Here is a 17,600-nt window from a genome sequence, read left to right as displayed (position 1 = left end):
TGGTCTCGAACTCACAGAGATCCACCTGCCTCTGCCTCCCGAGTGCTGGGATTAAAGGCGAGTGCTGGGATTAAAGGCGTGCGCCACCACCGCCTGGCTTCTTTTTTTTATCTAGAATTACTTCCCAAACTCTGTCAGGCTTTATGTGGATGCAGGCATCTACATGTTAGGCACCATTTGTTGTCTGAAGTTTCTGTCCTGCCCGGTTCCAGCAATAGTTAAGTCCCAAACAAATCACACAGAGGTCTACATTAGTTATAAACTGATTGATTGGCCTAGTAGCTCAGACTTCTTATTAATGCTTACAACTTATAATAACCCATTATTCTTGTCTGTGCTAGCCACGTGGCTTGGTACCTTATTCAGCAAAACAGTCACATCTTGCTTCTAATGTGGTGGGGTCACAACTGCACAATAAGTTTTTCTAAGGCCTGTATCATGGCACTCAAATCAACATCATTTTTAGAAATAAATGAATTATTAAACCAACAATAAATATTATCAAAATGATAATTAGCATGTCAATCCCAATTAAATTGATTATCCCTTCATTTAATTGTTTCAGTTTTAAACCATCCATTGTGTAATCATAGAGACCTAACTTTCTCCATCATAGTAGTTTTTCCAAAAAAAAACCTCTCTTTTTTTTTTTTTTTTTAAAAAGAAACTTAATCCTGCCGGGCAGTGGTGGCGCACGCCTTTAATCCCAGCACTTGGGAGGCAGAGGCAGGCGGATCTCTGTAAGTTCGAGACCAGCCTGGTCTACAAGAGCTAGTTCCAGGACAGGCTCCAAAACCACAGAGAAACCCTGTCTCGAAAAACCAAAAAAAAAAAAAAAAAAAAAAAAACTTAATCCCTCCTGTAAGAATTCCTAATTGTCTCATCAAATCTGCTCACGGTGGAGCATGAGGCTGCCGCTGTATAGTACCTGTGAGCTGAGAACACAGGGAGCAATCTGGCTGAGGACACTGCAGCTGCTAGCTTACAGCCGTGAGCTCAGAGTGTGTGGCAGTTACAGCAACAGTAGATGCCTGAGTGGGTGTCAAGGCAGCCACCTAGTGTGACAGCAGCTCGAGGAAGGGGTTCAGGAGAGAGGGAGTCTGCTGTCTGGAAAACTCACATGGGATTGTACAGAAACAGCACTTGTGGCAGGAGTTGTTTGAAGGCAGAGCCAGCCAACCGGTCTAGGGTGGTAACTCCTGTGTTGTTTGGAACCCAGGTACTTCTGGAGTTTGGGTGGCAACTGGAGACTGTTGTAGAGGGGCTACAACAGGAAAATACCAAACTCTCAGATGCTTAAAGAAAACCTAGTTGTCAGTGTGGTGACTCCCGCGGGAGCCCCCACATGTGCCAGTAGCTTCAAAGCCACAGGCATGTGGCTTTTTCATGAATTTGTGCCATAAGTTTGGGTGCCAATTGTTGCACAAGGTCTCATTGGTCTTAATAATAAAAACCCAGAGCCAAATACCAGGGCAAATGCTGATAGATATGAGAAAGGAGTAAGCCACAGCCAGCTCTTACCTTGCTAACTCCTCACAACTGAAAAGGGCCAAACTACTGTCTCCTCCCACTTTATATTCCTCTCTCTGCTCAGCCCAGCCATGTCATTTCATGTGTGTCTGTATAGACCTCCAGACCTCTATGGTAACTAGCAGCTAGCTGTGTCCTCTGATCTTCAGGCAAGCTTTATTTATTAGGGCACAAACAAGATATCACCACAGCTCTGACAAGAACTGAAATGTGGATATTTGGCAGCTTTGGTTTAGTCTCAAGAGTACTGCAGGTGAGTAGTGACTAGTGGGGTCTGTATTGAGTTGATCTTAGAATTGTTCAAAAAAAAAAGCTTTATGGTGTTTATTTTTCCCTTGCAAAGAGTTTTTTTTTTTAAGATTTATTTATTTATTATGTATACAGTATTCTGCCTACATTCATGCTTGCAGGCCAGAAGAGGACACCAGATCTCATTACAGATGGTTGTGAGCCACCATGTGGTTGCTGAGAATTGAACTCAGAACCTTTAGATGAGCAGGCAGTGCTCTTAACCACTGAGCCATCTCTCCAGCCCTGCAAAGAGTTTTGTAAAAGTATAGGCAGGTACAAAAGCGAAATCGTAAACTACTCAGAAGGTGTGCATGGAGCATCTGATATAATCAGAAAAACTTATAGAACTCAAGTTATAGAAGAGTTGGGACTGGAAAGACCAATGGCTTATGGAAATATTTACATTTGCAACAGCTACTACCTTAATACCCTTCCATGGATCCTTGCTACTTAACCACTGAAAAAACTGTTTGCAGTGTCTAGCTCTGTTCTAATTGCTTTTGTTCTTTTGACTGTCAACGATTCTATACTTGTATGATCCAATAAGACATTCACAATAGTTACCGGAATGTGACAGTTATAAGATAATCCTCCCATCCATTTGTTATTTGTATTCTGTTTTGAGATAGACTATCACTTTGTAGCCTAGGCTGGTCTTGAACTCACAAATAGCCAGTTGCTTTTGCCTTGAGTCCTGGGACTAAAGCTGTATGTGCATATGTGAATGTGCTCACTTAGGAGTCATGGCATGCATATAGTCAGAGAACAGCTCTTAGAAGTCATTTCTTTCCTATCACCTTGAAGGATCTGGGGACTGAGCTCAGGTCATCAGGTCTTTGTGCAAGTGTTTCTACTTGCTGGACCATCTTGCTCACACTCACTTAGTTCTTTGTTTGTGTGTTGGGGATGGAAGCATATGTCTCATGCATGCTAGGCAAGCATTTATAGGAAGTTTAAAGAAAAAGTAATTCTGGGGGCTGGCTGGCAAGATGGCCCAGTGGTTAATAGCACTGACTGCTCCTCCAGAGGACTGGAGTTCAGTTCCTCGCACCCACATCAGGCAGCTTCCAACTGCCCATAACTTCACTTCAGGGGGATCTGACATTCCCTCTGCCAGCTCCTGCACAAGTGTGGCATACGAATGCATAAACACACTTAAATAAGAATAAGGGGAAAAAAGGAAAAGTAATTTTTCTTACCTTGGATGACTATTGTTAATATCTGGAACATATTTTTAGCCTGTTTGTTATGTGTATGTACTTTTTTCTTTCTTTTTTTCTCACCGGAGTCTCATATAGCCCTGGCTAGTCTCAGACTATATTTATAGCTAAGGTTGCCCTTAAACTCCTGATCCTCCTGTCTCCATTTCCTGAGTGCTAAGAGAGGATCGTGTAGTGATTTGAATGAGAATAGTTCCCATAGGCTCATCATATATTTGAATACTTGGTTCCCAGTTAGTAGATCTGTTTGGGAACAATGAGACACCTCCTTTTTGGAAGAGATATGTCACTGGGGTAGACCTTGAGGTTTCAGTGATTTTCAGTCTTCTCTCTGCCTTGTGGTTGTGGATTAAGATGTGAACTCTCCTATTGCTTTGCTCTGCCATCATGGACTTGAGCTCTCTGAAACTGTAAGACAGATTAAATGCTTTCTTTTATAAATTGCCCTGGTTATGGTGTTTTATCAAAGCAGTGGAAAATAACTTAAGTCATTGTGCTTACAGGTGGGCAGCACCGTGCCTAGTAAACCCTTCATTTGGGAGCAGGGTCTCATTATGTAGCCAAGGCTGATCTCTGTTCTTTCATGTCAGCCTCCCTGGTGCGCATCTGTAGGTGTGTGCCATCATGCCCGCTCTATTTTTAAGGTTTTATTTATTTATTTAATTTTAGGTGCAGTTTTATGAAGCTTAGGCTGGCCTTGAGTTCACTATCTAGCCTAGAGCAGGGTCTTGAATTCCTGATCTTCTGTTTCTATTTCTGAGTATTGGGATTATAGGTATATATCACCATACCCAGATTATGTGTATGTTTTAAAAATAAAATTGGGATGAGGTCATCTTTAGCGTTTAGTCACATTTTCTAATTAAAGTGAATATTTTCTTCGTGTGTTATTGACTATTCTGGAGAACATTTTCCTTTTAACTTAGCACTGTTGCCATTGGACTGAATATGGTTTTGTTAAAGTGGGCTATTCTGTGCACTGTAACAGCCTTTACTCAGTATATCCCTTTGGTAACTGTAGTTCCCAGTTATAACAATGAAAAAATGTCTGTAGATATCCAGTGCCTATGGGAGACAAGAATCACTTGGGTTTTTTTTTTAATTGCCGTAAAACAAAATTCTCAAACTTTTGATCTCAAGACTTTTTTTAACATTGAAATCATTGAAAATCTCAGAAAAACTAGTTTATCCCCTTTCTGATTTAATGCATTAGAAATAAAAATATAAGAAAGCTTAAATACTCACTTAAAACAATAATAAATGTGTAAGTGGGGGAGAGAGTGTGTGTGTTTGTTTCTATTTCTGTTTATTTATATTGGAGATAAGGTCTTAGTGAATAACTTAGACCAGTCCAAAATGGAGTTTCTAGTTCCATGGGCTGGTCTTGAACTCAGGGTTGTCCCACTTAGCCTCTTGAGTGCCTTGCCATTACTTGATCTTAAAGATAATCTTGCTTTGTTTTGTCTTTTTTTAAAATTTTTTTTAATTTATTTTATGCATATGAGCACTCTATCTGCATGTACGTCCTACATGCCAGAAGAGGGCATCAGATCTCACTATAAATGGTTGTGAGCCACCACATGGTTGTTGGGAATTGAACTCAGGACTTCTGGTAGAGCGGCCAATGCTATTAACTAACCTCTGAGCTATCTCTCCAGACCATGTTCTGCCTTTTGAGACAAGTTTCTCTGTGTAGTCCTGGCTGTCCTGGAACTCTCTCTGTAGACTGGGCTGGCCTAAACTCAGAAATCCACCTGTTTCTGCCTCCCAAATGCTGGGACTAAAGATGTGTGTTACCACACACAGGTGTCTCTCTCTCTCTCTCTTTCTCTCTTTGTCTCTCTCTCTCTCTCTCTCTCTCTCTCTCTCTCTCTCTCTCTCTCTCTCTCTCTCCTTCCTTCCTTCCTTCCTTATTTCTTTCTTTCCTTATTTCTTTTTTTCTTTGTCAGACTCAGGTTTCTCAGTCTGGCCTTGAAATCACTTTGTATCCTAGGATGACCTTAAACTTTTGATCTCCTGCTTCTACCTCCTGAGTGTTGGCATTGCAGAGACGTGCCACCATGCCATGGTTAATCTGGGAACTACATCTACAGCTTTATGTATGCTCAGCAAGCACTCTACCAGTTGAGCCACACTTTGTAAACAGAGACCGAAAAATCACACAGAAACTGTATTAATTATGACATTGTTTGGCCGATGGCTCAGGCATATTCCTAGCTAGCTCTTACATGTTAAATTAATCCATTTCTATTTACCTATGAGGCTGTGGTTTACTGTAGGTAATGTTCTGGCATCTTTCTCCTTCAGTGACTACATGGTGTCTCTGACTCACTCTATATATCTCTGTTCAGATTTCCCACCTGTCTTTACTCTGCTAAGCCATGGCCTAAACAGCTTTATTCATCAACCAATAAAAGCAATATATATACAGAAGGACATCCCACATCATTTAAACTTTCAAACATACTATTTATTTATTTATTTATTTATTTATTTATTTATTTATTTGTGTGTGTGTGCAGAATGTTAGAGTACAATTTATAGGATCTGATTCTTCCCTCCCATGGTCAGGTTTAGCAGTTGGTGCCTTTACCCACTGAGCCATTTCACTAGCCCCTTAAGCTAGAAAACGTTAAATCACTTTGTTAGTATTGCCACAAGTTTCATCAGAAATACATGAATAACTATTGAATTCCCTGGCAGATACAAGTTTTTGGAAATTCTTTTTACTTTAGAAGTTGAATTTTATCATAGGAGATATACTGCTAATTATTTTCCTTGAGATCACAGGCCACAGGCTTATCTTGTTCATTTTTGAGAAAATATTGCTAAGTCCCTGAGTCTTAAACTATAATTAGTCTGTTTTAGTAAAACTTAGTAAAAATGGAAAAGATATCTAGCTCAGCTTATGATGAGCAAATCATTGTTCTTCTGTGAGCTTATGTTTTATTGAGACTTTGAGTTTCATCATACGGTGTTACGGAGTATTCTGTGGTTGAAATTTGTTTTAATTACTGTTTTATCAAGGACATGCTAAATATAGATGACATTTTTAGTTTTGTTTTCCTACAAGTGATTAGCAGTTATGAATATACTAATGAGGGGCCGGAGAGATGACTCTGGTCAAGAGCACTTCCTGTTCTTTCAGAGGACCAGGGATTTGTTCCTAGCACCGCTTATTGACTTACTGCCATCTATAGCTCTAGTTCCAAGGGAACTGACATGTATCTTCTGACCTGAAGACACCAGGCCACACACACATACACCTTCAGGCAAAAGACTCATCCACAAATAAGCATAAAATATTATAAAGAATATGCTGACCAGCACAACTTGTGTTATTGCTCTAATCGCCACTAAGCCATCATTAGTTTTGGAATATCAGTACAATGTCAACACACCTAAAAAAAATGCCTGATGAGATGACCCAGTGGCTAAGGGGGCTCACTATACAAGCCTGATACCTGCAGTTTAATCCCTGGAACCCACAGTGGGTAAAAAAAACCCGAATCCCAAAAGCTTTCCTCTGGCCTTGTGGTGGTTTGAACTAGGATGCCTTCGTAGGCTCATATATGGTTAAATGCTTGGTTCCTGTTGATGGATGGTGTAGAAAGGATTCAGAGGTGGGGCTTTGTTGAAAGAGGTGTGCCAATAGGAGTGGGCTTTGAGGTGTCAAACGCCTACACCTGCTCTCAGCTACTGATTCAGCTCCACACCTATCTGTCTGCCTCCATGATCCCCACCATGATGCTCATAAACTCACCATGTGAAACTGTAGCCAGCTCCAAATTAAATTATTTCTTTTATAAGTTACTTTGGTCATGGTGTCTCTTCACAGCAATAGAACAGTAACTAAGACAGAAGATGTTGCCAGGGAGTGGTCCCTGTTGCTGTGACAGGCCTGACCGCATTGCTTGCTGGTGGAATGTAGGCTTTGGTTTAGGAAAGTGGTTGAACGCCCTAAATGTTGGGATTAAAGAGTCACCCTTGTATGAGCATGGAAGACAGTAGTCCTGAGAGCAGTGTGGACCAGGAAGACCCAGCTAAAGATTTCATAGCAGAATGATATTAGCAGCTATGCTGGAGACTGTTCCTGTGATGTTTTGGCCAAGAATATGGCTGCTTTTTGCCTTTGTCCTATAAATCTACCAGATGTTAAGTTGAAGACTTTTGGACTAACGCCATTGGCAGAGATTTCAAGACAACCTAGTATGCATTGTGCCATGTGGTTATTAAAAATCACTCTTGTACATATTGCAATGGAAAGGAACAAGTGGGGCAAAAAATTCTGAATGTACAGTCTAGGAGAAAAAGTGCCAGGAAGTGTAATGTTGGAGCCAAGTCCTGTGTTCAAGGAAATGAGAAGTTTAAAGAAAGGCCTATTAACTAGATGAAATAAAGAGTGGTGCCCTCAGGGCAAGACCCAACCCAACTAAGCTTCCAAGTTGTGAAATGCCTAAGGAATCATGTCCAAAAGCAAAGGAAAGTTATGAACAAAGGAAAGCATCAACAAAAATCTATGCTAATTATTTCATGTAGAGGGCCAGATTCCATCCCAAGCAAGCCATAGAACTTGGCATCCTCGACTAAGGAAGTTCTGGTTTTAAAGCCAAGAATGCTGGAGTTAAGGAGTTGTGGAATCTTCCTCCAAAGTCCAGGAAAGCTGCTGAGATCAAATTTGTGGCAGGGGTATCCCTACATGGAGGCCCAGAGAGACCATTGAGTGAAGCTGTGAAAGTGAAGCCTGGGTTTCCTTGGAGACCCCAAGATGTTGAAGATGCCAGAGCCATGAGGTACCTGCCAGGGAGAGCTGCAGACACGGAGTGGAACCAGACCAAAAGAGAAGTATATAAACAAAGCTGAAAGGAGTGGGAGATTTGAAGAACTGGCTAATAAGCCCTTTGACATCAGAAATAGAGTTACAGGATTTAGAGTTTGACTTGATAGGTTTCAGTCTTGCTTTGGTCCTTTATTTCCTCCTTCGCCCTCTTTCTTTCCTTGTGGAATGGTAATGCATAATCAGTGCCACTGTTTGTTAGAAGTGTGTACTTTGCTTTTTGATTTTTCTCAGGGGTTATAGAAGGGAATTTCACATTGGTGATATTAATAGTGCAAATTTCAAACCAAGCTGTACTTCTATTTTTTTTTTTTCTTGACAGAGTCTCAATTTGTAACCCCCAACTGGCCAGCAACACAGTATTGTAGATCAGGCTGGCCTTGAACTCGAGATCCAACTGTCTCTGCCTCTGGAGTGCTGGGATTAAAGACATGTACTACACTCTAGTCTTGAGTACCACTTTTGGGGAACAAAAGGGTCCTTGTTTTGAGATAGTTGCATCATTAATTCTATAATAACCTTTATAGGGTCACCATTGTTCTTTTTCAGGGCTTCCATAGCCTTAACATTTAACACACCTACTTCTGACTTGACCAGTTCTGTTTTTATTTTCCACAACAACCTCTTTTTTTTGTGCAGTTGGAGTCTTATTTTCTTGAATGTTTGAAATACCTTCACCTTGTGTTTTAGCAGTTGTCATTTGTGTGTGTGCTGAGATAAATCTTTAATATTGGCTTCCCGAAAAACTGTATAGGTATCTGAAGCTGGGCTCTTGTGACCAACCATCTGGCTTTGTGATGACAAGAGGCTATTCTTAGATTTCTGCGTAATGCCTCTTGTAATCCCTGGAATCTGCCGAAGACTCAGCTGGGACATAGCCTTTTGTTCATCGCTGACTGGTTCGTCATTGACTTGGGCTGCCGCCACCACCTGGGCGTGTGTGTGTGTGTGTGTGTGTGTGTGTGTGTGTGTGTGTGTGTGTGTGTGTAGCAGGTATGATGTAGCCCTCAAGCTCTGCTACTGATGACTGTTGGATTCTGTGCAGACCCTGTCTCAGCCTGAGGCTGTGGCAACTGTAGCAGAGGATTCACTAAGTATTTTGTGTAGAGAACATGAATCCAAGATGGCAGCAGAAAGAGTAATACCTTAGCTGATGCTTTTCTATGGATTGAGCTCAGGTCCTCCTTCTGGCAAGCATTCTACTGATAGAACCATCTCCCTAGCCTTTCAAAGTTTATTTCCTTAAAAACAGTGTTTAAAAGGATTTTTTTTTCCAAAGACAGGATTTCTCTGTGTAGCAGTCATGGCTGTCCTGGAACTCACTTTGTAGACCAGGCTGTACTCAAATTCACAGAGATCACCTGCCTCTGCCTCCTAAGGTGCTGGGATTAAAGGCGTGTGCCACCACTGCCACCACATACACAGACGCACACGCACAACTTAAAAGGAAATCTTATATTACTATAATGTCCGTGGGTTTTGTTAGGTAGTCTTTTTTTTAATAACATCTGAAAACTACAAAATTAATTTCTCCACTGCCTAGAATCATCCAGTGGTGTTTAGGAAGAGCAGAAACATGTTGGACTTCAATTCCCCTCTTCCTCTAATTGGTGGTAGCTTAACCTCTTTTGTATCAGTTTCTTTATGGGTAAAATGGGGCCACTGGAGAAAATGATCTCCCAGGTACCTTTCCAACCCTGTCCTGTGACTGGTGTAAGGAGACTACTTTAAAATGAGAATAACTTTGCTCTCTTACCTAGTTGGGGGTATGAAATAAAATTAGATAAAAAGGTTTATCTTTCAAAAGAAAAGTACTAGCAGGGCACTAGCAGAAGTTAGTACCTGTAGATGCTATTCCACCTCCGACTTAGTCTGTAGCTTAGGAATGCCTTGAAGTTTTTATCTTCCTGCCTCAGCCTCCAGAGTAGTTTTAATTACAGGACTGCTACAAGGCCTGATTCTGCTTCTGGCAGCTTCTGCAGTAAGGTGCAGAGTCCATATGTAACCTTTATCTCTTCAGACCTTCCAGTGCTTGGCATTTGATTTTCCTTATCTATACTCTCCATTTAAGACGTGAACTCCAGCTTTGTGCCTTGGCAGATCACCCAACCTCGCTTACCCATTGGCAGAACGCAGCCATCATTGAGCCTACAAATGCTTGGGCAGGTGGTGTAGCTCAGCTAGTAGAGTGTTTGCCTAACATTCGGAAACCCTGGTTCCTAGCACCACACAATACCTGATAGTGTCTTGTCTGCTGCCTATAATGGAAGCAAGAGGATCAGGAGTTCAAGGTCTTTTTAGCTACATGGAAATTTGGGGGCCAAGCTGAATCCCATAAGACTGTCTTTAAAAAGTACTCAACCTGGCCATTTAATCTGGTCGGTTTCAGTAACTCTTCATTGCCTGCTCCCTACTCAATAGGCTGGATTGGTGTAGAGTAAGGAGCAGTTTCTGGAGCCAGATTACCTGGGTACAGATCATTATTTTTTTCAAGGGTCACCTGTAGACCAGGTTGGTCTTGCATTCCTGATCCTCCTGCCTCTACTTGCTAGGAGCTAGGATTACAGGACCTGGCATGTGCCACCACACCCAACTAATATTCTTTTTAATTATTTTTTTAAGTTGAGAATCTCACATCATGCACCCATATTGCAATCACGTTCCCAGTCTTCCCATGTTTACCCCCTTATGACCCTCCCCTTTCACCAAAAAAGACAAATCCATTTTGTGTTATCCATATATTCACTGGAGAATTCCTAGTGACCAGTCCCCAAGGGAGGATGGATGAGTCTTTCTCCACCTGCATCTCTGTTGTAAGCCATGAGCTGAGGAGAGCCATGCAGTGGCTGGAACTAAGCGTGACTAGTTCTCCTGCATCCACTGCCTTGCTTCCGTGTGGTTGCCTCATTGCAGTTGCCAGTGAGGGGTGGGACCAGCTCTCCCTATGCTCACAGACAGTAACAAAGCTTCAGGTATTAGCCCTGCCCATGCAGATGTCCATGTGGTAACATGGGCCACATACATCAACAAGGCCCTTGGCTATATCAGGAGCACTGTCCGACTCATGGCCCTCTGTGGCTACACAGACCGCAAACCTCAGCTGGTCTCAGGTGGTTACACGTGCCACTCACATCAGCATGGCTCCCCGAGGCAGCAAAACCTGAGGATATCACAAAGGCATTGGGCAGTGCACAGGCTGCATGTGTCTGTATGAATCTCAGGCTTCAAAGTAGCCTGGACCACAGACAACAACATGACCTCCTGTGGTGTCTTGGACCATGGTGGTCCTTTGAGGAGGTCCAATCCAGAAAATGAACCTTTCCTCATCTCAGGCCTACACTTTTGCTTAGATCCAGGGCCATCTCGAGGCTGGCTGTGCGGCAGGTTTCAGGGATTGAGTCTGTACATCATCCTGCTAACCCCTTCTGGTCAATAACAGCATGTAGACCTCAGCCCTCTCTCTCATCTGTCACCGCCATCATGTCTCCAGTTCCTCCTGTCTCCCTAGTGCATTCCTACTTTGTTTTGGTTTTAGTTTTTCAGGACCGGGTTTCTTGGGCACTTCTGGTATTTTTGTTTTTAAAATGAGTCTGTGATTCATAGTCTGATATTATCTAAAAAAACATTTGAAAGACAAGGATAAATTCATGGATGATAGTTATTATCATTATTATTGAGACAGAGTCTCTCTCTATAGTCCTTGGCTTGTTCAAGAGCTCACTATATAAACCAGGCTGGCTTCAAACTCTTGAGAAATCCACCTCCCTCTGCCTCTCAAGTGCTGGGATTAAAGGCATGCACTACCATGCCTGGCTTGGTTTAAAATTGTGTGTATATGGTGCTTATGCATGTGTATATGTACACCTGCATACAATACCCACAGAGACCAAAAGACAGTATCATATCCCCTAGAGTTATATAAGGTTGTGAGCCACCTGAAGTATTTGCTGGAAACCTAACCTAGGTTCTCTGGAAGAGAGGCCAGTGCTTTTAACTACTGAGCCATCACTCCAGCCTTCATTTTGGCTTTTTGAAATAGAGTGTTACTCTGTACTGAAGTTGGCTTGGAACTCAGTATTCATATCCCAAACTGGCCTCAAACTCATGGTAATCCTTCTACCTCAGCCTCCTGAATGTTGGGAATACATCATTATTGAACAATGGTTTTAACCAGACTAGTTGCTAGGTGTTTAAATGATTTTCAGTCTTGCTTCCTCAAACATTGCCCAGAGTCTCAGGGAACTCCCACAGTCTTGCCCTGTGCTCCTGTAATTTTTTGAGGAAACTCAAAGCAAATTGTTTCCTTCTGTGCTCAGCTGTTCTGGACTGTAAATTAAGAATGCCAGCCGACTGCTTTTGTAATAGCGTGGTATAGGTTTGCATAGTTTGCTGATTAGTGCTAAGGACCCTCTGAGAAAGGGAGCTCGTCTGTAACTTCAGAACTTCTGTATTGTTGTTGTTGTTTACTATATTATTATTTAATTTTAGTGCAAAGGGAAATGAACCCAAGTGTTCAGCAGCTGCGCGTTCTTCCAGTTCTCAGAGAAGCTGAAGTTAAGCCTTGTCTGAGGAAACCTGGCCTTCACTACAGCTGTTGCTTGGGGGTAGAGGACTTTTGTGGCATGTGGAGGCCCAGGGGTGGATCCCTAGTGCCACCCAGGACAAGCAAGCAACAAATGAACATACCCCTGAGTCTGCTTGTCCTTTGTGTGGCACTAAAGGCCTCCCCTTCTGTGAGGGACCTTTGTGTTTCCTCAGGCACTCACAGTTGACCCTGAGTGGAGTGATGAGGAGATGAAGAAAGGGCAGACACCCATGTGGGACAGTTAGGATCCAGTGGGCTGTGCTCACTCTTGTGGAGCAATGCCAGCCTTGCAGGAGAGAGTGTAAGCACAGCACTGCTGGAGCACAGTGGGGAGTTGTTAGCTAATCTGGGTAGAGGTTCTCTTCAGGGGAGCAGTCATCCAGGAAGAAGCTACAGTTGCTAAGACTTTTGTTTAATTATTTTTATGTATATGAGCATCTTGCTTGCATGTATGTCTGCGTACCACCTACATGTTTGTCAGCATTATCAATGGACCAGAAAAAAGAAAAAGGCTTTGCCATTCCTCTGAGCCTCCCTGGGGAAACACTGGGATCTTTCACATGGCGGTGTCCACGTCAGACAGTCCATATTCACTCAGTACTTTGTCCACTCCGTCCACATTCTCTCCTGCTTTCCTTGGCTCCCCATACTAAGCCTAGTTTTACTAAGGCTGAATCTATAAAGCAGCCGCGTGCCAGGCTCATGATACCATAAGTGATCATATATTTTACTTGGATGGTTTTGTTGTTGTTGTTTTCCAGACATTCTTTTTACCTTTAAATTTGACTAGATGGGGCTGGAGAGATGGCTCAGTGGTTAAGAGCACTGGCTGCTCTTCCAGAGGTTCTGAGTTCAATTCCCAGCAACTACATGGCAGCTCACAACTATCTATAATGGGATCTGATGCCCTCTTGTGACATAAAGGTATACATACAGATAGAGCGCTCATACACATTAAATAAATAAATAATCTTTTACATTTGACTGATGAGGAAGCTGGAGAGATTATGCAAGCACATAAGTATCAGAGTTCAGATTCCCCAGTATCCACAGAAAGCCAGTTCTGGAAACATTTGTAGTAACCCCAGTGCTGTAGGTAGAGAGTTTCAGAGGGACAGAGAGAGATCCTGGGAGCTTGCAGCTAAAACAGAGCTGCTAGTTCAATGAGAGACCATGCCTTTTTTAAGAGAGAGAGAAAGAGAGAGAGAGAGGGAGAGGGAGAGAGAGGTTGAGTGCTATAGAGGAAGACACCTGATGACCTCAGACCCCAACACATTCATACATGTGTAAGCAAGCATATTCTCACGTGAGTGAACACATAACCCATACACACAAAAGTTTAAAAAAATAGATAAAATCTAGTGAAGGGTAAGGATGTAGCTTTTAGTGGTAGAGCACTTGGCCTAGTATGTGGGAGGCTCTGGGTTCAGTCCCCAGCACCACACACATAAAGGTGTTGGGACTGAAGAAGAAATAAAATTGGCTACGTAAAGGGGCTGTGTTGATATTCATCCATCATCCCAGCAAGGGGATAGGAGTTGATGGCCAGCCCTGGCTACATGAAAGCCCCTCTAAAAACAAAGCAGTAGGATTTGATGAGGGAGTCGGGCAGGAGAGTGCTAGCTTAGGCAGGACTGCTCTGACTCAGTGCTGCTTCAGTGCAGGCCTCAGTTTCTTTGCCACTTGTGGTTCAAAGTGTGGTCTCTGCATGGGATTCCTAACACCTTGCCTAAGGAAGCAGAAGCAGCAAGAAGGGCATGGTGAGGTGGAAAGTGTGGGTGAGGGGTGGGACTTCCCAGCTCTGCCACTGTGATCTACCTCAGTGACTTCCATGGAGTTTGCTGCCAATCATCATGCTCAGTGTTAAGGTCACTGCTGCTAACCCCATGGCACTCGACAGGCAGCCATGCATCCCAGCAACTCAGTACTTGGTACAATTAACTCTTCCTGCAGATGCCCACAGTGGTTAATGATGATGCTGTTTGGATGGTGACACAGCCCAGACTTTTAAGTACAAAGGTGACACACTTTGTTTTCAACTTAACAATCTTTTTTCTTTTAAAATATTGTAAACATTTATTGTGTGTGTGAGTGCCATAGGTGTGGAAGACAATTTTCAGTAGTCCTGTGGGTCCCCAGGATTGAACTCAGGTTTGGAGCCCAGAGTCTTCCTGCTGAACCATCTCACTCTTCCTGAATGCTCTTTGTGTGTGTGTGTGTGTGTGTGTGTGTGTGTGTGTGTGTGTGTGTGTGTGTGTGTGGCGCCTGTTTGTTTATTTTGAGAAAGGGACTCGCTATGTAGCCTTGCCTAGCCTGGAATTAAGTGTGTAGCACAGACTGGCCTCGAACTTCCAGAGGTGCTCACCCCTGCCGCCTAAGTGCTGGGGCTAAAGTTTAAAGTTATGTGCCACCACTCCCTGCCTGTCTCTTCCCACCCCCACATGCTCTAATTTGATTCCTGGCCAATGTTTTTTTTAATCAGTAAGAAGGTTAGTAAGAGGTGTCTTCCATTGCTGTATTTCTTTGCCATAAATATTCTAGCCCACTGCATGAGTCCTTGTTTTCCTTTTCTATTGTGAAGTTTAAAAAGCCCAGAATATTTTATTTTAGAAGTGTGTGTGTGTGTTTACGTGTACATGTATGCAGAGGGCATAAGCAGGTGTCAGATCGCTTTAGTTAGAATTAGAGGCATTTGTCAGCCGTCTAGTGTGTGTGCTGGGACTAGAACTAAAGTCATCTTTAAGAGCATCTTAGCCTCCGAGCCATCTTTCTCACACTATCTTTAGGAAATTTTTTTTTTTCAATACAAGGTTTCTTCATGTAGCCCTTGCTGTCTGGAGACCAGGCTGGTCTCAAACTCAGAGATCCACCTGTCTCTGCTAGAATTAAAGGCATGTGCCACCACTGCCCGGCTCCAGCAGAAGTTTTTAATAATACAAAAAAGTAGAATAATGTAGTATTCCCAGCTACAATTTTCTACATTTTCTTAGTTTTTCTTTTAAAAAAATATTTTTAAAAAAGATCCAGGCATATGTCTTATCACCTCTTGGTATAATATATTTCTTACTGATAAAGACTTTTTGAAAAAAATATAACCGCAGCACCATTATTCCTATAAGACATAATAATTTCTTATTTAAATATAAGGAACTATATATACCAGTCAGATTTGACAAAATGTTGATAACTTGTTAGATTTACTTTTAATCACATTTGTTTGTTTTTCTTTTATTGAAAAGAGATTCTTTTCTCATACAATATATCCTGATTATAGTTTTCCCTCCCTCTGCTCCTCCCATTTCCTTCCCTCCCCCTCCCCCTTCTGATTCTCATTTAAAAAGAACAGGCTTCTAAGAGATAACAACTAAACATGATAAAATATAATATAATGCAGCAAAAACTATCATATGAAAGTTGGACACATCAGCTCTGTAGAAGGAAAAGAGTCCAAGGGCAGGCACAAGAGTCAGAGACCCAATCATTCTCACAGTCAGGAGTTCCATAAAAGTACTAAGCTAGTACCTGTAATCTACACGCAGAAGACGGGTGCAGACCCACGCAGGCCCTGTGCTTGCTGCTTCAGTCTCTATGAGCACACATGCTCTTTACTTAGTTGATTTGAAGGAAGTTGTTCCTGTGTCCTCCATTTCCTCTGATTCTTAAAATCAGTGAGGGATTCCCTGAGCTTTGAGGGAAGGAATTTGATGGAGACTTCCTATTTAGAAACACTCTCTGCATACTGTCTGGCTGTGGGTCTCTGCATCTGTTCCTGTATGCTGCTGGAAGAAGACTCTCTGATGAGTGGATAAAGCACGTATCTATGAGTATAGCAGAATATCAGTAGGAGTCATTTTATTGATACTTGGTTTGTTTTGCCCTAGGTCTCTGGGATAGCTAATCTACATACATACATACATACATACATACATACATACATACATACATACATACATACAGTAGTACCTGATTATTTTTATTTTCCTGGTAATGGGTTGCCTATTTTCCCTTTACTAATTTTTTTTTGATGAAGTATTTGTCATTCTAAAGTCAGATTGATTTTTTTTTTATTCTTTTAAGTGAGAGTTTATTTAGATTCAAAGTTCATGGAAGGGAAGCCAAGAGTGCAGGAGCTTGAAGTATCTGTCATATGACATTCGCAGCCAGGAGGAGAGCAGTGAATGTGTTCAGTGCCCGCTTCAGATATACTCAGATTATTTCTCATCAGCTGGTTCTAGGGATCCCTTACAATTTGAGTAATTTATCAGATATGTCTGTAATTTTTTTTTCTCTGTGACTTGTTTTGTTCTCTTAACAATTTTGTTCTCTTCCATTTTTACCATATTGAAAAGAAGCATCCCAAATACAGCCTAAGAGTTATAGTGGGCACTGTAACAACTTCCGTAAAGTCACCTATGCATGGCTGTGAGGTACATGCAAAAATGTGCATGTGTAATTACATTCAGGGTTTACTTTAAAAAAGATTTTTATTTTAATTTTGTGTATGTATATGCCTTCGTACATGGGTACATTGCCACGGGAGGCCACAGGAGGGTGGTGGACCTTACAGGCGATCCTGAGCCACCTGATGTGAGTGCTGAGCCCTGAACCCTGTTTCTCTGTAAGAGCAGTTCCTGCTCTTAATTGCTTGGCCTTCTCTCCATCCCTAGCACTTTTTTTTGAAACTGATATTTTTATTTGTATTTTTAATTTTCTATTTAATTTATTATTTTTTAATATATCTTATTTTTATTATTTCTTTTTTAGTTTTTCTTTGGTGGGGGAAACTACAAGGGTAAGGAGCAGATGAGGAGGAACTGGGAGATTGGTGAGATTGGGGTATATAATGTGAAATTCCCAAAGAATCAATAAAAACAAAGAATAAAAAAATCTACATACTTTTCTGCAGCCATTACTTACAGAAGTTGTCCTAAGTAAGTGACTCTAAGGTACCAGCCACCAGCCTTTCTCTTGTCCTTCCATGTCCCTTCACCCAATAACTAAGTACTGACAACTCAGCTCTGTCAGGATAGGTCATACTGAACTGAACTCATTCTGTAGACCCCATCCCTAGCACTTTTGGTTCACTCAAAACTGCCAAAACTCCTGCTATTGTGTAACTTTAAAAAAGAAATGACAC

The 17,600-nt window shown here is 41.9% G+C and overlaps 1 protein-coding gene across 2 annotated transcripts in view; it reads left to right on the top strand.

Moving 5' to 3' along the window:
* The window catches only part of Dcaf5 (DDB1 and CUL4 associated factor 5), a 116,314-nt gene that overhangs the window by 18,340 nt on the left and 80,374 nt on the right, over window positions 1-17,600 (top strand). The window contains exon 1 of one of the 2 annotated variants that reach the window (XM_026779797.1): window positions 10,984-10,988. The exons of the other annotated variant lie outside the window; for it this stretch is intronic. The gene's annotated coding sequence lies outside the window, so the exon portion shown is untranslated. Of the gene's footprint in view, window positions 1-10,983; window positions 10,989-17,600 lie in introns of those variants that run through there. 2 annotated transcript variants of the gene reach the window in all.

The sequence above is a fragment of the Microtus ochrogaster genome, chromosome 1, assembly GCF_000317375.1.
Source record: "Microtus ochrogaster isolate Prairie Vole_2 chromosome 1, MicOch1.0, whole genome shotgun sequence".
Classification (NCBI taxonomy): Eukaryota; Metazoa; Chordata; class Mammalia; order Rodentia; family Cricetidae; genus Microtus; species Microtus ochrogaster.
This window is presented reverse-complemented; position numbering and strand designations above follow the sequence as displayed.